Source organism: Eublepharis macularius, chromosome 12 (assembly GCF_028583425.1).
Source record: "Eublepharis macularius isolate TG4126 chromosome 12, MPM_Emac_v1.0, whole genome shotgun sequence".
NCBI classification, from domain to species: Eukaryota; Metazoa; Chordata; class Lepidosauria; order Squamata; family Eublepharidae; genus Eublepharis; species Eublepharis macularius.
The window spans coordinates 43,448,771-43,467,805 of NC_072801.1; the positions used below are offsets into that span (position 1 = coordinate 43,448,771).

Here is a 19,035-nt window from a genome sequence, read left to right on the forward strand (position 1 = left end):
CAGCCCACTTGGATTTCCCCCTCCCTCTTTTGTCCCCTCTTCCTGAGGTGTCGCTTATCACAATCTGATTACCAAAGTGGCCCATCCAAGCCATTCAGTAGCCCATTAGACCCTTTGTTTTAATCTGTGAGAACCACCAAGTACAGCACCAGCCCCAGGGTACGTTTTGGGGTATTTAAGCTGGTCTCTCAGACCACTCGGTGCTCAGGCCATCCCTATCCAGACTTCCTTGCTGTCCGTCTGTGGTCCCAGTGCTGGCATTGGGCCACCTCGCTGTTGTGTCTCTGCTTCGCTTCAGGATAAGTGAGTATTCCCTCTATCATCGTTGGGAACCAGCTAATGCGAACGTCTCTGTATTTCATACTCTATGTTTCGTAGACCTTGTATGCTCTTTGTATGATTGTGCAAGCTAGGCTTACGCTACACTCAATACACGTGTTTGAACCTGACTCGTTGTCTGCCTCTTTTTCACTAGAGTGTCTGGGATCAGGACCTCCGTATACATAGGTTATGATCCTCGCTTAATATTAATAGTTACAGACTGCTACAGCTAATTCCCCATTATAATAAAGAGCAGTTCTGGTAACAACTCTGTGTTTGCTCGTGCTGGCAGGCACCCTAATAGAGGGACGCCCGTCCAAATTAATGCCCTACCCCCACTGGAGATGTATCAATACCCTAGCAGGGAATGAAATGATGATCTGCAAGGTTGTGCAGCAGATTAATATGACCACCCCTACGGATCGCACAAACTTCCGCAGTTGCGAAGAGCAGTGGATCTGACCCCCAGAGCTTGTTGTTTTATGTGTGGGAGTCAAAACTCTGTCTCAAGAATTAGTATGTTACTCGCCTACCGATACAGTTTCACCACTTGCTCCAATTCCATGTATGTTTCTTCCCCGTATAAGGCCAGCCCCCACCGCAGTCCCGGTGGTAGACAAGTATACCACCCCTGCCAACTTCGAAACCTCGCCATTTGTCACTGAGGCTTTCGAACCATACTGTGAAGTTATTCTAGTGTCGGCCGCAGTGTGGAAGGCAGGAGACCCCTTTAGAATGACCATCCTACTAGGCACCACTATCACCGAATCCGCATCAGTCACTATTACACCCCCTTCAGGCGCAGTTCTCTCCTTTGCTATAGAACGCTGGGAGAACCTGACCTGGATTGTAAAAGAGGAAGACCTAGCCAAACACGGCCCACCCGATTGGATACTGGTTCAGCAGACGCCCGAATGCCAAACCAAGCCCCTAGTAGAGAAATTTCACCGGCTTGGGCTGCTCTTTGTAAATTTGACTCATGAACCAGGCAATTATTCCCTGCTGATCCGGACCCAGGAGACCCACACCATCCAAATTGACCCTTTGATTGCTAGCAATGAACAATTAAGCCAAGGCGGCACGCATATAGTGGGCTCCCATGTTTTGAAAACTGACATTCGAGAGAGAGTTCTAGTCCGCCCGCAAATGTCTTTAAAAGAGATCCGCATAGACTTAGCTGAGCTAAATGTAACCCAGAGGCTGCCGCAGTGCGCTCCCTATCTGGAGGCCGGTAGCAAGGGTTGGAATGCATGGCTACAACTGTGGATCGATCCCTCTCCCTCTCTCTCGCGTGCCAGACGAAGCATTGCCGACTGGACTGCTCCTGCAGCCGGAGGCTTAGCAATCATGGATTCGGTCAATATTGAGACTCTCGCTAATAAGTTTGCCCATGTCACGACTAGCATCTCTGACTTAGGTAAACCAGTGGTGCAGTCCCTAAATTCCATTTCAAATGGGCAACACGAGATCAGCTCCATTTTAGTTAACTGGGAGAGTCAAATTGAAAGAGATTTTTCTCTGCTGCTCAAAGGAACACAGTCTTTTGAACGCAACGTGTCAACAGCCATGGCATGTATGCAAGCCCAACAATTAAATCAGGCTGTGGCCATGGGGCTAATTCGGCAAGCCACGGACGGGCACTTGCCCCTGGAAATTAAAAGATTGATTATGCCCAAATTGTCACCCACAGAACTGGAGCTTGAATCCTGGTGGTCTCTCGTAAATTCCTCATTCTCCCCGACTACCCAGGAGCTTAAATTATTTTTATTAACGGCCAGTGCGCACGAGTCATTCCATGTGTATCCAGTCGTGCCTCTGGGACTCCAAGTCAGCGACACCGAGGTCCTCTACGCCCGCCACCCCGACCATTGGGCCCGCTTCACCCTGACCGGATGGCAGCTCGTCAGCCTCCAAGGGTGCCAGCATCGAGACCAGACCGGCTTCATTTGCCAAGACCAAGCCTTTGCACCGCATCATCCCTGTGTAGCCCCGCAAGTCGACGCCCTCAATGAGTGCTCCTTCGAGGTCGTTCGGGAGAACAGCTCCGCTGTGGTCTACCTTGGGAAAGGATGTGCCTGCGTGCGAACGGCCTGCGATTTTGTGATCCTGAACTCGTTCCAGCTCAAGCCCGTGATCCCGGGAGTCAATCGCTGCTTTTGCAACCTGTCTTCGGTGGCAGCCTGTGACTTCACCTACACGGTACCGGTCTGGACCCAAGAAGAGATCCTGGTGGCACCCTTCATCTATCGTTATGTGAAGCCCATTCTCCTTGGCATCGGTATGGAGCTAATCCACGAGCTCCTGACCCACCCCCAGCTCCACCGCACCCTCCAGAGCATCCAGAGGGACGGGGACACCACTGCTTTGGTTGTGTCCCACAACGGCAAAGAGATTTTGGACCTTGCCCAGCGGATTAAGACCACCGGTGAGCATTCGTGGTGGGAGACCCTCTTTGGCTGGAGCCCCACTGCCACTGGAATTTACAACTTGGCTTTGCACTCGATTGTTGTTATTTTGGCCTTTCAAGTTTTGTTATGTGCCTCACTACTTTATTTGGGCTGTTGGAGCCGCCGACAGCTCCAGCAACTCCAGCTGTCTTACCGTTTGGATCACTATAACCCCGACCTCCTTCTGCCTTAGTGGTTGTTCTTGGCGCCCCGATTTTAGCCCTTGTTTATTTTGTTGCTTGTGTGATTACGAACTATGCTTGTGCATTTATGTGTAAGAAATCTGCACCGGCCCCATGGACGCTTTGCTGCCGGACACCGCTCCGAGGCCCTCTTGTGGACTAGGGGGGGACATATTACTCTGCCTCCCAGCCCACGGCCCGTCTCCAAACGACCGCCAGCAGTGCCACCTCCATGAGGACTAGAACTGTGTGTCTGAAGCCCTTCTCGCCGCCTGCCGACCCTGCCCTGCGGATTGACGCAGACAGCAAGGGCGGGTGGAAGTGTGTTTTGGAACACATGGACTAAGTTTGCTTGTTTCTGTAAATATGCAACCCAGTCCAGCAGCTGTACTGCGGACTGAGCCGTCTGTGATCTTTGTAGCTCTATTGTTTTATGAATTTCTTGCCATTGCTTTTTATGAATTTTACTCCCATGAATTTAGCCCCGAACTAGTCCCTCCCTCTATCTACTGCAAGTGCGCCCATGATCCTCCCATGAACTGGGACCCTTTTATCACCCCCTATTAACTTTATCCCTATGAATTTGATTTTAACCTTTTGAATTGCCTTTTTAACCTGACTCCCTCCGCCGAGGTAATTCTAGCCTATTTATCATTTTATGAATTTGGTTTTAACTGAGACCCCTCCGGAATGGTCTCTTTTAAAGGTTATTTAATTACTGATTTTAAACTCTATGAATTTGGTTTTAATCTGGCCGCATGAGTTAGCCTTTTAATTGCGAATTTTATTTTTCTGTCCCCTATGAGCCCTTCCGCCGCTTACCCCTCATGAATTGTTTCCCCGCACTTGCTTTTACTATTGCTGCTTTTATCTATGGAATTGGTTTTAACTTCCTGAATTATTGTTTTAATCCTATATATGTATTTATGGTTTTAATCACCTATGAATTGTTCCACCCTTGATGAATTGGTCTATGCCTTGCTTGCACATTTCACTTTTCTCCTGTATGAATTATCACCTATCTATTAATTGCTTGTGCTTTTATGAATTACCTTCGCCTTTTAATCCTGTATTCATGAATTGGCTCATGAATTGCCTTTGCTTTTAACCTTATACCCATGAATTTGCCGCTGCATATGAATTACTCATTGCTATGAATTGCTCATTACTGCTTATGTAACTATGAATTGCTATTGCTTATGAATTATTGCTATTTATTCTGACGATTGCACTTAGCACACCCCCTGGTGCGAACCCAGAGACCTGCAGCCCATTGGCTGATCTAAATTGCACTTATTCGGTTAGGTGGTTCTCCAAACTAAATTTTTGAGTGACGCCTCCTCCCCCTTCCCTTCCCACTTCTTTTCCGCTCGAAGCTCGACCACCGGACATTGCCGACCACCTCGCCTTTGAAGTCAAGTTCGGAGACCCACGCGCCTGACGTCACGGGGTCTCCGAGGGGGGGAATTGTTGCCAAGCAGGCCCCCTCCCCTGCTTTAAGGCCTGCCATGAACTGTGTTAAAGTTTCCTGCGTTACTGTTTCACTGCTGCACAAAGATTGCTTTGCACGTGTGTGCTCTGATACACGTGTCAGTTTCCTGCCTGCGTGTCAATTACCCTGCTGCTGTAATAGACTGTGTAGTTTACTGACTCCATGTTTGGATAACTGCACAAAGGACTCTCTTTCTGGGCAGCCCTGCCCTGACCTGTATCTGGAATTCCCAGTGTGTGTTTGGACTCTGTTACAAGTGTGCCCCGTGCCTGCATTGCCATCTGCCACGGACCGTGCCTGTTCCCTGCTTTGGACTGTGTTTTAAAGTGTTGTTCCCCCTGCCTCCATGGAAGCCTGCCTCATATGGGCCCAAGCCGCTGCTAGCAGCCGGGCGCCTGCCGGGGAAACCTCCAGCGAGCCTGGCTAGGCGCTCCCTGGTCAGTTCCCGCCTGGAGCCTCCCGCGGGCCGGTCCCCAAGCTTGCCCTCGCTACCAGGCAACCTGCAAACCAGCCCCAGCTATGCCCAGCCGGCATCCATGTTCTCAGGCAGCCAGAAGACCCTGAGAGGAAGACTGCTTTGGGAAGCCATTTCGGCGAAGCGGGCACACCACGTCCGCAGCGAGAGCACCTCGCCCCGCTCTGCATATCTTAGGAGCCGCCCCGGAGAAGAACTAAGTGCCGACCATCCCAAGCACTTAGAGAATGCATCTCAAAGAAACCTCCGCATTCCAGAGCTGATGACATCAGGACAAGCCCTGTCCGCTGGAACATCCTTTCAGCCCACTTGGATTTCCCCCTCCCTCTTTTGTCCCCTCTTCCTGAGGTGTCACTTATCACAATCTGATTACTAAAGTGGCCCATCTAAGCCATTCAGTAGCCCATTAGAACCTTTGTTTTAATCTGTGAGAACCACCAAGTACAGCACCAGCCCCAGGGTACGTTTTGGGGTATTTAAGCTGGTCTCCCAGACCACTCGGTGCTTAGGCCATTCCTATCCAGACTTTCTTGCTGTCTGTCTGTGGACCCAGTGCTGGCATTGGGCCACCCTCGCTGCTGTGTCTCTGCTTCGCTTCAGGATAAGTGAGTATTCCCCCTGTCATCGTTGGGAACCAGCTAATGCGAACGTCTCTGTATTTCCTACTCTGTATTTCTTAGATCTTGTATGTTCTCTTGTATGCTTGTGCAAGTTTAGGCTTACGCCACACTAAATACACGTGTTTGGAACTTATTTGTAGTCTGCCTCTTTGTCACTAGAGTGTCTGGGATCGGGACCTCCGTATACATAGGTTATGATCCGCGCTTAATTTTAAGTTACAGACTGCTATAGCTAATTCCCCATTATAATAAAGAGCAGTTCTGGTAACAAAGGCACTCCTTTTTTTAAATAAACAGTGGCTTTATGTATGTGTTCCTTCAAACCTAAATTATAACTGTTTGCCAAGGGGAAAAAAAAGAGAAGTTAGGCTATTTCTTTGGATGCTTGAGGACTGCATCTACTTGGCACCAATTAATATGGCACCAGTTGTCATCATCAGTATTTCCCATGGGAAACATGAAGTGTGACAGAGACATGTATGTTTCTTGACAAGTGAACACATGTTGGGGACTTCCAACGAGTTTGTCCGTTGCATATAATATTGCACATCTCCACTTTATTCTAACCACAACCAGCTATTCCAGAAATCCAAACGTTTCAGCTCAAAAGGACATTAGAAAGGGAAAAATTAGAGACCAGTTGGGAACAGAAGAGCATAAGTGTGCATCCAGAGTGGCACAACAGAAGACTGCACAAAGATCACTGTATGTATTCAATCAAGGAGGGGAAGCAAGCGACACACAGCTTCTTGCTATTAACATTCCATTTTCTGTCGTTCCCCTCCTCAAAAGTTATACCTCATTAGAACAGTATTTTTGTATAATTGGTTTCTACACATGCATGTGATGTTGCCTTCATGGACAACTGTCAGGATCAGGCCAGGGCCAGCTTTATCTGGAAGTGTTTTCCTTGTTCTTAGACTCCAAGGTCAAAGACTTGAGCTGCAAGACAGAGATTGAAATGTACCAAGTTGAAGGTTCCACTGACCAAGCAAAGACAGAAGGCCAGACCAGGCCTAGCCAAGCCCTAGCCAATCGCAGAGACCAGTTGCATAGCCCTATTCTTTTGTACACCTGAAGAGAACTGTGAATTTGACTATACGCAGCAACTATGAGACATCCCTAGCCTGGGTTCCTCACAGTGCAAATTCCAGAGTTCCTGCCATTAGAGATTATATTTCTTCTTCTTCATTATCAGAGGCTTTGACCTTTTAAAAAACAGAGCATTGGTGCCATTACACCCACGCCCCCATTCATCTATTCATTTTGTTAATGTCATCTGGGAAATTTTCTCCCGCAGAAGCTAACACTAGCTACACAGTGATCCCACAACTGATTACTTCACAATGAGTGACAAGATCCCTCCCTCCATTTTCATGGTCAGACGAACAGTTTCACTTAATACAATAAAACAACTCCAAAAGAGTTAAAATGAGAAAACAGAAGATTCAGAAAGCAAACGACACATGGTTTGGTGTAGTGGTTAACAGCGGCAGGACTCTAATCTGGAGAACCAGGTTTGATTCCCCATTTCTCCGCATGAAGCCATCTGGGTGACCTTGGGTCAGTCACAGCTCTTCCAGAGCTCTCTCAGCCCCACCCACCTCATACGGTGATTGTTGTGGGGATAATAATAACACACTTTGTAAACCGCTCTGAGTGGGTGTTAAGTTGTCCTGAAGGGCAGTATATAAATTGAATGTTGCTGCTGTTGTTATGAGTTGAAGTGTGCAACTCTGCTCAGGACTGCACCTCGAGTGAACAGAGAAGATAAGGAACTTCTGTTAAAGCTTTAAATGTGTCTCAAGTGCTTTGCATAATTCTTTGCCCTTCTCCTGAACAGCAAGAGAAGAAGAAATCCATACAGGTAAAAATAGGCACATTCAGTTTTTCTTGGTGTAAAATTTGGGTTACATTGTGCCCCCTCGCCCAGGTTGTCCGAAGTTGTGGGCTGGGTTGTCACTAGTAAGCTGATGACACCCAGATATGTCTGTTGATGGATGGTTGACCAGAGATCGTGCCAGAGGCCCTGGCTAAGGGTTTGGACACTGTGACTGCATGGTTGAAACAGAGTCAGCTGAAATTAAATCCTATGAAGACGGAGGTCCTGTACTTGGGGCAGGGGTTGAGGGGTGGGGATCCAGCTCCCACCCATTGATGGAGTGCTGTTGAGGCCTTTACCAATGGCAAGGAGCTTGGGAGTGATCCTGGATACCACACTTTCCATGGAGGCCCAAGTTTTGGCAGTTGCCAGGACTGAGTTTTTTCATCTTCATCAAGCCAGATAGCTTGCCCCCTACCTCTACTCCCATGACTAAGCTATAATGATCCATGCAACGGTCACCTCCAGGCTGGACTACTGTAATTCACTCTACACAGGGCTGCTCTTGGGTCTGACCAGGAAATTGCAGCTGGTCCAGAATGTAGCAGCACGTGTCCTTAAGGGACACACTTTGGGCACATATCCATCTGGTGCTGTGTCAGCTGCACTGGCTTCTGGTTGAGTTCCAAATCAGGTTCAGGGTTTTGGTCTTGACCTTCAAAGCCCTTAACAGACTGGAACCAACATACCTACACGACTGTCTCTCCCAATATGTCCCTTGGAGAGTTCTTTGCTCTCCCTGGCCCAAAAGATGTTCGCCTGGCCTCAAGAAAAGCCAGGGCTTTTTTGGCTCTGGCACCGGCCTGGTGGAACATGCTCCCTGTAGAGATCTGGGCCCTCTGGGACTTGTTACAGTTCCGCAGGGCCTATAAAACGGGCCTATGGCTGAGGTAATCTGCCCCTGTTGGCCTCCCTTGCCCCGCCCTGCCTGCCTGGATATGACTTATTCATATGTAAATTTGACTCAGTCAGACTTGAATTGAATAGAAACTATGAACGGTTATCTCATTACCAAAAGTAATTGCCTTCAGGCATTCTATTCAGATTCTGCCATGGAGGGGAGGGGTCACACCCAGCCTGGATTGTGCATTCTCTCTCTTTCATGACTTCTTGTAACTTATTTACATTTACATGACCCTCACTCCCTTCACCCTCTCCCCCCTCCCATCACCACCTATATATCTCTGGCCAGTTTCTTCATACCCTCCATGCATCTGACAAAGAGAGCTGTGGCTCTTGAAAGCTTATGCTACAATAAAGTTGGTTAGTCTTAAAGGTGCTACTGGACTCTTTACTATTTTGGTGGATGTATCCATCTGTTTCTATTGATTGGCTTCTCTGTAGCCATCTTATTCAGATGTTTAGTTGATGCCTTTTACTTGATTGTATTTATCTGATGTTTTTATGGATTATTTTCTTAATGTGATTTTATGCTATAACATATTTTATGTAATGTTTGATATTGCTGTAACCTGCCCTGAGCCTGCTTGTGGAGAGGGAGGGCTATACATTGAAATAAATAAATAGGTCTAGGTATTCTTTTTCTTTTTTAAGCCCCAAGCATTCACATCCCATCCTCTGTTCCCCCACCCTCCCTCACAGTTCACTGGAAGTGCTTTCTAACGTCCCAATTCAAACCTTTGATGACTTTTTTTAACATTGGTTGTTGCCCTGGGGCATATCTTGCTGACTTATTTTCAAATGCTTACCCTACGCTATGCCCTCCAAAGTGGATTCCAGTTCCGAAGCCTCGACAAAACCTCAAATATAATAATCAATTAAAATGACAATACTAACAACTTTTGTGGACCTGGCATGCATCTCTTGGCACAACAGTAGTGCAGTCCTCCATTCTGCTTAGGCTTGCTCTGTAAATGCACCATATTTTTCATAACATCCCAAGCTGTCAATTAAGTTTCTTGAGTCTTATCAATGCAAAGGATGACAATGGATATAAAATTGATTTGTCAAATATGAAGAGAGGAACAAGGAGAGCTTCAAGGAGGGGTTTCATTTTTGTTGTCAAGAGATTTCTAGGACAGTTGATCTAGGGATAAGGGTGACACAAGGGATGTATCCACTCCATGTGCATGATGGTAAATGGATGAGACAGACTCAGTAACTATGGTTGCCAATGTCCAGATGGGGCCTGGAGATCTCTGAGAATTGCAATGGATCTCCAGATGACAGTGATAAGTTCCCCTGGAGTAAATGGCTGCTTTGGAAGGTGGAGTCTATGGCATTCTATCCCACTCAGGTCCCTCCCCTCCCCAAATCCTGCCCTCCCCAGGCTCCACCTCCCAAGTCCAGAAATTTACCAACCCAGAGTTGGCAGCCCTCTAGGTAAGCTTCTGCTACAAGTCCATCTTGTAAATGCTTTTCAGATTTTTCCAGTAGGGAAAGGGTAAAACATGAAAAATAGGAAGCCTCCCAAAAAGACTGCACTACACTTACACAGATGTGGACATGGACAGGAAGGGGGGAATCTGGATTCAGAGCTACAGATATCTCAATTCTGCATTCCGAACAAAAGGCACCCTTTCCCCCCCCCCCCATAACCAGAAGCTTCCCTCCATCTCCTGCATTCATGTGCCTATGTCTTTCAATTATTCACGGCAACCTAGGCCCTTAATTACACAGTCCCAAGTTGCTAAGTAAGAAAACTGGTGCTTAATTAGCCAGCAGGAAAGATTGATTTGGATACAGCGGGGCATCACACAATGTTCTCCTGCAGGGGATAGCACCCGGCTGTGACCTTACGAAGGATAAAAACTCTTTGCCCACTTGAGCAAACTTTAAGGAGGGTATCATCCTTTTAAAAAAATCAGATATTGGAAATGATCTATAACAAAGTGGTAATCTGTCAGTGACTACACCCAGTATAGGGCACCTTGATTGCAGACTAGTGCAAATTTGAGGAAACCGGTATGACTTCTCTGCACAGGAATTCAATACTGCAACTTGCACTGAGAACTCAGGGTTCAAACTCCCATCTCTGCTGTGCACTATTAAATCCCATACAAAGAAGCTGCAGGAGAGGCTATGGGATACAGCTTGTGAATCTTGAAACATCATCACACTATTGAACGCAGTTTGGTTCTCTCCCTCCCCCTCACTAAGTACCTCACCAATGCAGTAGGGTTTTTACACAGTGCTTAATTCTTAAATTGAAAGATACCAGGAATTAAGCCTCCATCCTGGTCAAAACCTCATGATTCAGAAGCCATTTTCCCTAGTCCCAAATATGTGTGCGATGGTACAGGATACTCAGTGGTAAGAAGCACTTTGCTTATGTTCAGAGGCACAATCTTATTATTTTATATGTGCTCAACCTTAGTATCCATTAATATTTTGATAGCTATATTGTAACTCACATAGAATTGCACATGAGGCTATGAAAACCTGTCCTTGTCCACCCTTTGCATTCATGGGTGGCCTTCCAGAGATCAAACTTGCTTAGTCTCAGCTCCCTGCCTGAAAATTGGAGATACTGCTGTCTGAGTGCATGTTACTGTTAAGAGGACAAAACTCTCCTGCAGACTAAAAATATTAAGTCATTATAAACGGGAACAGCAATAGCAGTTCTCTGACAAGGTCATGAAAATGTAAACAGTACTACTGGATCAGGCTAAGGTTACACTTAGTCCAACATCCTGTTTCCAGAGTGTCCTACCAGATGCATCCTGGAAACCTGCAAGCAGGACATTAATGCAACAGCTCTCCCCCCATCCTCCAAACCTTGTTCCACCACTACTGGTATTTGAAGATACACTGCCTCTAAGCATGGAGGTTCCCTTTTGTTATCCTGGATAAAACTGCCTGTGACCTCTTACCATGCAATCCAATGCAGAGTTACTCCAATCTACACCCATTAAAAATCAATGGACAGACTGGAGTCACAATGGACAGACTGGAGTCACCATTTGATGGAGGGGCCATAGCAGAGCATCTGCTTGTCAGGCAGAAGGTCCCAGGTTCATTCTCCAGTAGCTCCAGTTAAAGAATCTGGTAGTGGGTGATATGAAAGAACTCTGCCCAAGACCCTGGAGAGAGCCACTGCCAGTTTGACTATACTGACTGTGATGGACCAATGATCTGCTTCAGTATAAGACAGCTACGTATATGGCTATATATTTAAAGTGTCTCTGCACAGGACTGCAGCACTATTCTCCATGATTCTGTCTAATCTTCTTTTAAAGCCACCTAACATAGCTGTCTTCACCATATTGTGCGGCAGTGAATTTTGTAAATTAATCATCATTTGTGTGAAGACATACTTTTTAAAAATCTGCCCTGAGTCGACCTATCAACTTCATTGGATACCCCTGAGCTCTAGCATTATGTAAGATGGAGGGGAGAGGGGGAGGAATCGCCACCTATTTTCTCCCCAGCATATGTAATTTCATAAACCTCTGTAGTGTCTCCATGTAGTTACCTTTTCTCCTAATCTACTTGCCTCAAACATTTATAGAGAAGGCATTACAACCCCTTAGTTGTGCTTTTCTGTACCTTTTACAGCTCTACAGAAACGATTTTGAGATGGGGTGACCAGAACATTACTCCAAATGCCACTGCACCTTAGATTTATATGTAGCCATTACGATACTGACCATTTTATTTTCAATCCCTTTCCTAATATATCGCCAGCTTGGAATTTGTCTTTTCAATGCCACTGCACACCGAGTTGACATTTCAACTGACCTATCCACCATGACCCCAAAACTTCTTTACCAGATAGTCACTGACAGTTCGGATCACATCAGTATACATATGTGAGTTTGATCTTTCACTCTGATGTGCATCACTTTATACAGACTCATGCTTGCTTACACTGAATCTCAAGAGGCCATTTCATTGTCCATTCCCCCAGTTTGGAGAGAGCTGCTTAGGGTTTCAGCAACATGATAATTTAGAAGTTCTAGACAAGTAGTTAAGTTAGTCTGTAGCAGCAAAATAAAAACAAGAGCCCAGCAGCACCTTAAAGACCAACAAAATTTTATTCCAGCATAAGCTTTTGTAAGTCAGAGCATCTGATGAAGGGAGCTCTGACACAAGAAAGCTTATGCTTAAGCGGAAGTCTGGGCATGCACTGTTCAAAACTGCACCTCGGAGGGGAGATTTTTGCACCTAAAAACTAGCTCTAGACATTTCTGAACTCCTCTCTGTGAAGGCACAAAGCCCATCAAGCATGATACAAGCCAAGCTACAAGTGACGCCTGACACAGGTTGGACACTTGTCAGCTTCCCTCAAGTTTTGATGGGAAATGTAGGCGTCCTGGTCTTGCAGCTGTAATGGAGAGTCTCTAAGGTGCCAATGGACTCTTGTTTGTATTTGGTGAATAGCCAAATCTGTGGATATTATATCTCATTGCTCACCCCTGTCATCAGATAATGAATGCTGAAAAGCACTGGTTCCAAAACAGATCTTTGGAGGATGCGACTGTATACTTCCCTCCATTGTAAACTACCCATACCGTCTGCTTCCTGTTTTTTTTTTTTAAACCAGATACCAATCTGCAAGCAGGCGTGCCTTATTAAAGACTGCAAATTCTACTTGGCTGCCTTTGGAATTTACCTGAGTGAGAAGACAGATTAACAGGCCAGCCTCTTCCTAACTCCTCCCTGGATCCCTTTTTAAAAACTTGGTGCTTTGCTGACCATCTTCCAATCCTCTGTTGTCCATTTAAGTGAAAAGCTGTATATTTTTGTTAGAAGATAGACATATTTGAACTCTTTTGAGAACTCTCAGGTGTAAGCTATCTGGACCCAATGATTTGTTAATTTGTAATTTGTCAATTAGCTCCAGACCATCTTTTATCACCCCGATTTAGCTCTTCAGATGCCTGCTCCCTCAAAATTAGTTCTTCCACTGTGAAAGATAATGCAAAGAATTCATTTAGCTTGCCTGCATTCTCCCTATCCTCTTTCAGTAATCCATGCAAATGTTTGCTGTCTAGAAGTCCAACGAGTTCTTTGGCTGGCTTCCAATGTCTGGTACAGACGTTTAAGGAAATATTTCTGTTTGCTTGAATATTTACTTCCTTTTTCCCTTCCTTTTGCAAATGTACAGTGTTGCCAGAGTTTGGAGCTGAAGATTACAACTGTAGCAGAACAGAACTGTCCAGGAGGATGCCTTTATGGCACAGGCTTGTTGTCTAGTGCAATGTTTATTCTAGATACTATACTGCTTTTACTGCATTGTCTTCTATCTTTGTAAATTTACCTACTGCATTGTTTATAATATACATTTTCCTAGGCAGTTAGTTGTTTGTGTTGTCTTCTAATTCTGTGCATTGCTTACTGGATTTCTTATACTGTAAGAGTTTTTTTTAAAAAAAAAATTGTATCTGCCTTGCATCTCAATGAGAAAGGTAAATAACATAAAGTAAAAACTGAAGACATTGTGCAGATATCACAATGCCCATTACATTATGGCAAAGAAGGATTTTTGACTCATCTCTTGACCCTTTCTACAAGGGATATTATTTGTAGTCTTCTGATGGAAATAGGTACAGCCGTGATCCCTGATGTGGTGTCCATGGGTGCCATGGTGCCCACCAATGTGTTTCCTAGCACCCCAACCTTCTCCCCCAAAGCACAGAATCGCTCCTGGCTTTCCTCCATCTCAGTGTGGCAGGAGATACTTCAAAAGAGTCCACCAGGCATCACCTGTGTTGCCTCAGGGAACACCCATTTAAAAACAGAGGCCTCCATCAAAAGGCAATGCTTGGCTTGCAATCTCTCAACATTTTGTGATTGGCCCTAGCACCTATTACAGCCATTTTGCAGTTGGCCTGCCCCCACCCCATGGCTGCCATTTTTTGATTGCACCCACCATCTGCTTTCAAAATCCAAAAGGGCCCACAGGTTCAACAAAGTCAAGGACTATACAAAAAATTGCTTGTATCTGATTTTTTTTTTGCTGCCACTGCAGAAAAAGTACTGAATGAGATAGCTGTCATTTGCAACTGAGATTCTCTGATCTAGTGTTTTATTGTGAAATGTATTTGTTAATCTTCTGCATTGTTAGGCAGAGTGGCTTGTAGGTGGCTTACAGCTAAACACAATTAAAGAGACTACACTTGTCTAGTATGACTGGCAGCCGTTCTATGTCAGACAGAGAAACACCTACTACTGAAGATTTCTTAAGTAAATTTTTACCCTGTATTCTCAAAAGCTCTAGGTGACTTTCAGAATACAAATAACAACTGCACTTATATACCATTCTTATAGACAGATTAATACCCCACTCAAAGCTGTGAATAAAGTTGTGTTATTATTATTCCTACAATACAGCTGGGGAGCTGGGGCTGAGAGGAGTGGCTTACTCAAGGCCACATGCTGAGCTCAAGGCACTAATGGGATTTCAACCAGCAGAGTGTTGATTTGCAGTCTAACCACTTAACCACTATGCTACAGCAGCTCTCAATACCAAAAAACCCACACAAAACCTTTAAAATGCTTCAAAAATATACCATCACACCACTAAGCACACACAGGATTGGTTGCCCATGATGCAAAATAAGTAAACATAAGCATGTTTACTTAATTTATACATGCTGCACAATTTATCATTTCTTGGGATAGAATTTAGATTTTCTCTAGTTGTTGTGGATGCACAGAACATATACAATCCCGGAGAGAGCTCTTAGGGGCCCTTAACTGTCAGGAACAATTCCCACCACATCTTTCAGCTTCTTCAAAGATGGCCTGCAACTGCTCCTACTGGTTTGTAGAGGTACAACTTGCACCTCTTCAGATTTCCCAAATAACCCTGTCCATTTCAAGAAAATGCACAACTGGATTCTTCTTTGCTTAATAACATACAATACTTCAAGCAAAGAAAGGGTTTTTTTTAAAAAAAAGCAAAGCCTGTGTAGAACAAGGTTCAGGTTGCAGAAGCTGTCTCTTGCTATCAGTGATGTCACAGGAACTGACCGCTTGCCCTGACTCCTTTAGTTTTTTCAGCTGAAGCATTCACAACCATAGGAATTGCTACCATTATATTTATTGGCTCTTCTTACCTCTCTTTAAGTTGCTCGATATCGAACAAGATTGCATCGCCTCGTTCCCTCGCTCTAGCACTGAGGTTCTCATACTGAAGTGCCTCTATCAGGTAATCTTCAATATCTGTTTAGGAAGAAAAATTGGGAGGGCAGGAATTAGATTATGTACAGATAAGTAAAATCCACAGATACACAAAAACCAACTGACATTTCTAATAGGAAAAAAACCCAGAATTTGAAACTGATACAACAAGTTATCTTTAAAAAGAAAAAAAAAACCACAAAGTATAATACAGTTATTGGAAATCCAGTCCCACAGATCAACATACTCAAATTATGAGATAAGTCTCAGTACCAGCTCTCCTTTCCCCTAAAACTTCTGAAGGAAACAGGGAAAAGCACAAAAGGAATGAGTGAGTTGCTTGATAGTTTTCATACTGGTAACAAAATCCAGCTTTCCTTGGTTTCTTGTAGCACTGAAAATGTTCTTTTTTAAATACTGGCAAGCACAAAGCCATGAATGCATGTAGTAATAGATTTGGATATGGAAACCTGTTTCTGTGTATTAATTTCATTTTCTGAATTTGGATACTTGAGTTTGGTACTGGGGCCTCCATTGCAGGATGTCATCATACAATACATACAATGTATTGTATGTACATCATACAATACATACAATACATACAATGAAAAATCATAGCTGATTCCTGCTCCTTCCAGTTGCACATGCTTGTATAGTAATGCATTTTTTGTTTATAAGTGCACTTCTTTTTTTCCCCTAAGTCTCAAAACAGCTCTAACTCCAATGCCACAGCAGACCAGTTACTGGAAGGATTATAATAGAAAAACCAATCGTTTCTGCAAACAGCTCCAAGCAGCAGTCCACCCCCTCCCTTTTCAGAGCTGTCTGCTATGTTCACAGCACCAGGAAATGAGATAGAAAGCTCGGCCATAAAGTTTCAGAGTGGATCAGGAAGAGCCGTATGTAAACTGCTCAAGATTAAGCTGCGTTAGTTTTACTGCTTCTCTGCGATGTTATAAAATATCAAGAACACAGACAAGCAAGAAAGCTTGCCTTACTGCAGGAAGAGTAACAGACAACCAGGGAAAGAGAGAATAAAATGAACAAATAGCTGCTTGGGCTAATTCCAGTGGCAAAAAGTGCCTCAGCTTGAATTCATGCACTTACAGGGCAATCTTGAAGCACAATTATACCCTTCTAAGCCTACGGACATCAACAGGCTGAGTGTTAATTTTGCACTACTATCAATATACAGACAGTGTTTTATAGGGATAATACATTTTAAACATTAAATTAAATGGGGAGACTGTGGCTTACTGGAAGTGCACCCTCTTTGTATGCAGAAGGTACCAAGTTCAATCACCAATATCACCAGTTAAAAGGACCAACTAGTAGGTGATGTAAAAGACCTCCAGCGTGAGATCCTGGAGAGCTGCTGCCAGTCAGAACAGACCAGGGGTCCCCTCTCCAACCTTTTTGAGCCTGTGGGCACTCTTGGAATTCTGACATGGGGTGGTGGCCGCAACCACAAAATGGCTGCTGCAGGAGGAGGAGGAGCCAGCCACAAAATGGCTGCCATGGAAGGTGCAGGTGTACACACATCCAAAGGAAGTCCAAACACAGACAGAAAAAAAGTGATTTTTAAACATACACTGGGGGAGAGGAATGAGAGAATAAAACCAACACTGGGGCAGTTGCCACAGAAGCAACTTTTTTCCCATCTGCCAAGTCAACCAGATCTTCAGAGCTCCACCAACACTTGGTGACCACCAGGGAAGGTGCTGGAAGGCATCAGGAATGCCCACAAGCCACACAGGGACCCCTGGAGCAGACAATACAAAAGAATATTTGTATTGAATAAGGATGAATAAGAATGAATAAGGCAAATTCATGTGTTCATATGTGTGCATGTGTGTTTAATGTGAGGGATCAGTAGAGTTCATGCCTGGCACCTGTTTCTTCTATCAGGGCCCAGCTATAAAGCACTGAACGTAGAAACAAGAAGTGGGAAAGTGCCTTCTGAGAAAAGGTATGTTAACTTCTCTCAACAGTAGGAGTGCCAGGTCTGGATAGGGAGATTCCTGGAGATCTTGAGGGTGGAGCCTGGGGAGTGTGGGGTTTGAGTAGGGGAGGCACCAATGCCATAGAGTCCACCTTCCACGGCAGCCATTTTCTCCAGGGGAGCTGATCTCTGTCACCTGGAGATCAGAGGTAATTCCAGATCTCCAGCCACCACCTGGAGGTTAACAACCCTACTTACCAACAACTAAATACAGATTGCCTCAAATATCTGCCAGTATTACAAGGCTTGGCTGCCTTGCTTTCTTGAACCCTAGCACTTCCTGTTTTAGGAATTAATCAGCTTCTAAAGCCCTGGCGATGTTGTAAACTAACCTTCAGTGACAAAGAAAAAAGAAAATGAAATTCTACACATACAGCATATCAGTGCAATCTGGCTTCCTTGTTTCTGATCTGCGTTTTCTAAATGATATGATCATTTCTGACGAATCATTAGGCGAACGTGGCAGTTGACTCAAGTGCCTGTCTTTCTAGCTTGTGTAGATGGAATGTACCTTCCCTATCAGAAGGCCTGGAGACTCTGTGGATTGTTAAAAGACGCAGCAAGTTTGATATAGGGGAGCGTGACACGCAATTAATCTCCATTCATAGCCTGCTCTGCTTGTCAGGAAAGGAAGGCTCCTGCTTTAGAAGGGGATCCGAAGTCTTCAATTAAAAACAGTCAGCTAACAAGAAAATAATCTAAGCTAAAGGAAAGGTGGCAGGTGCCGAAAATGAGTTGTTTACGAGAAATGTCAGCTCAGAACAATAAAGCACTGAACATAAAAAAAGTGAAAGGAGCCAAATGCACCACAGCCTTAAATTAAAAAGAAAGAGGAAACCCACACATTCAGCTGGATTTGAAGAGGCAAGGTTTCTTATCGTGAGCCAACTATAATGAGTCTTAAATTTAATCCCAGGCTCACTGAAGCTTATTTTAATACTTTGACTCAGCCCTGGAACATGGGCAATGGGGAGGATAAAAATGCCTACAATCATGTGCAAAATCCTTCATTCCATTAAGTAGCTGGATTTCCTCCCTCCCCCATCTTTGCAGGAGGTTTCATCTGGTGAGCTATTTATTTATTATTACTTAATTACATTTATAACCTGCCATATCTTAAGACTTATGCAGACAAAAGTCAATTAAGGTGAACAATGTCTGGCATACCAGCTTGAGTTCCCCTATTGGTCTTCATCTGTACTATTACTAATTAGAACCAGAGAAAACCAGGATCATGAAATTCAGTGGGTGACCTTGGATCAGACATTCACTCCGACTCAGCCAGCATGGGTTAGTGGTTAGTGTTGGACCAGGACCTGAAAAACTAAGGTTTGAATCTCTACTCTGCCATGAAAGCTTGCTGGGTGACTTGGAGCCATCACTCTTTCTCTGTTTAACCTACCACACAGGGTTTTTGTTATGCTGATAAAATGGAGGAGGGAAGATGACATTGTAAGCCACTTTGGGTCCCCATTCTTATCCGAGAAGCCAAGAGGGTAAAACTGATACAAAAACAATATTGCACA

The 19,035-nt window shown here is 44.7% G+C and overlaps 1 protein-coding gene across 1 annotated transcript in view; it reads right to left on the minus strand.

The window, feature by feature from the left end:
- Positions 1–15,518, minus strand: part of SKAP1 (src kinase associated phosphoprotein 1) — a 382,276-nt gene extending 366,758 nt beyond the window's left edge. The window contains exon 1 of the mRNA XM_054994890.1: positions 15,444–15,518. The gene's annotated coding sequence lies outside the window, so the exon portion shown is untranslated. The remainder of the gene's footprint in view (positions 1–15,443) is intronic.
- Positions 15,519–19,035: the final 3,517 nt, after the last annotated feature.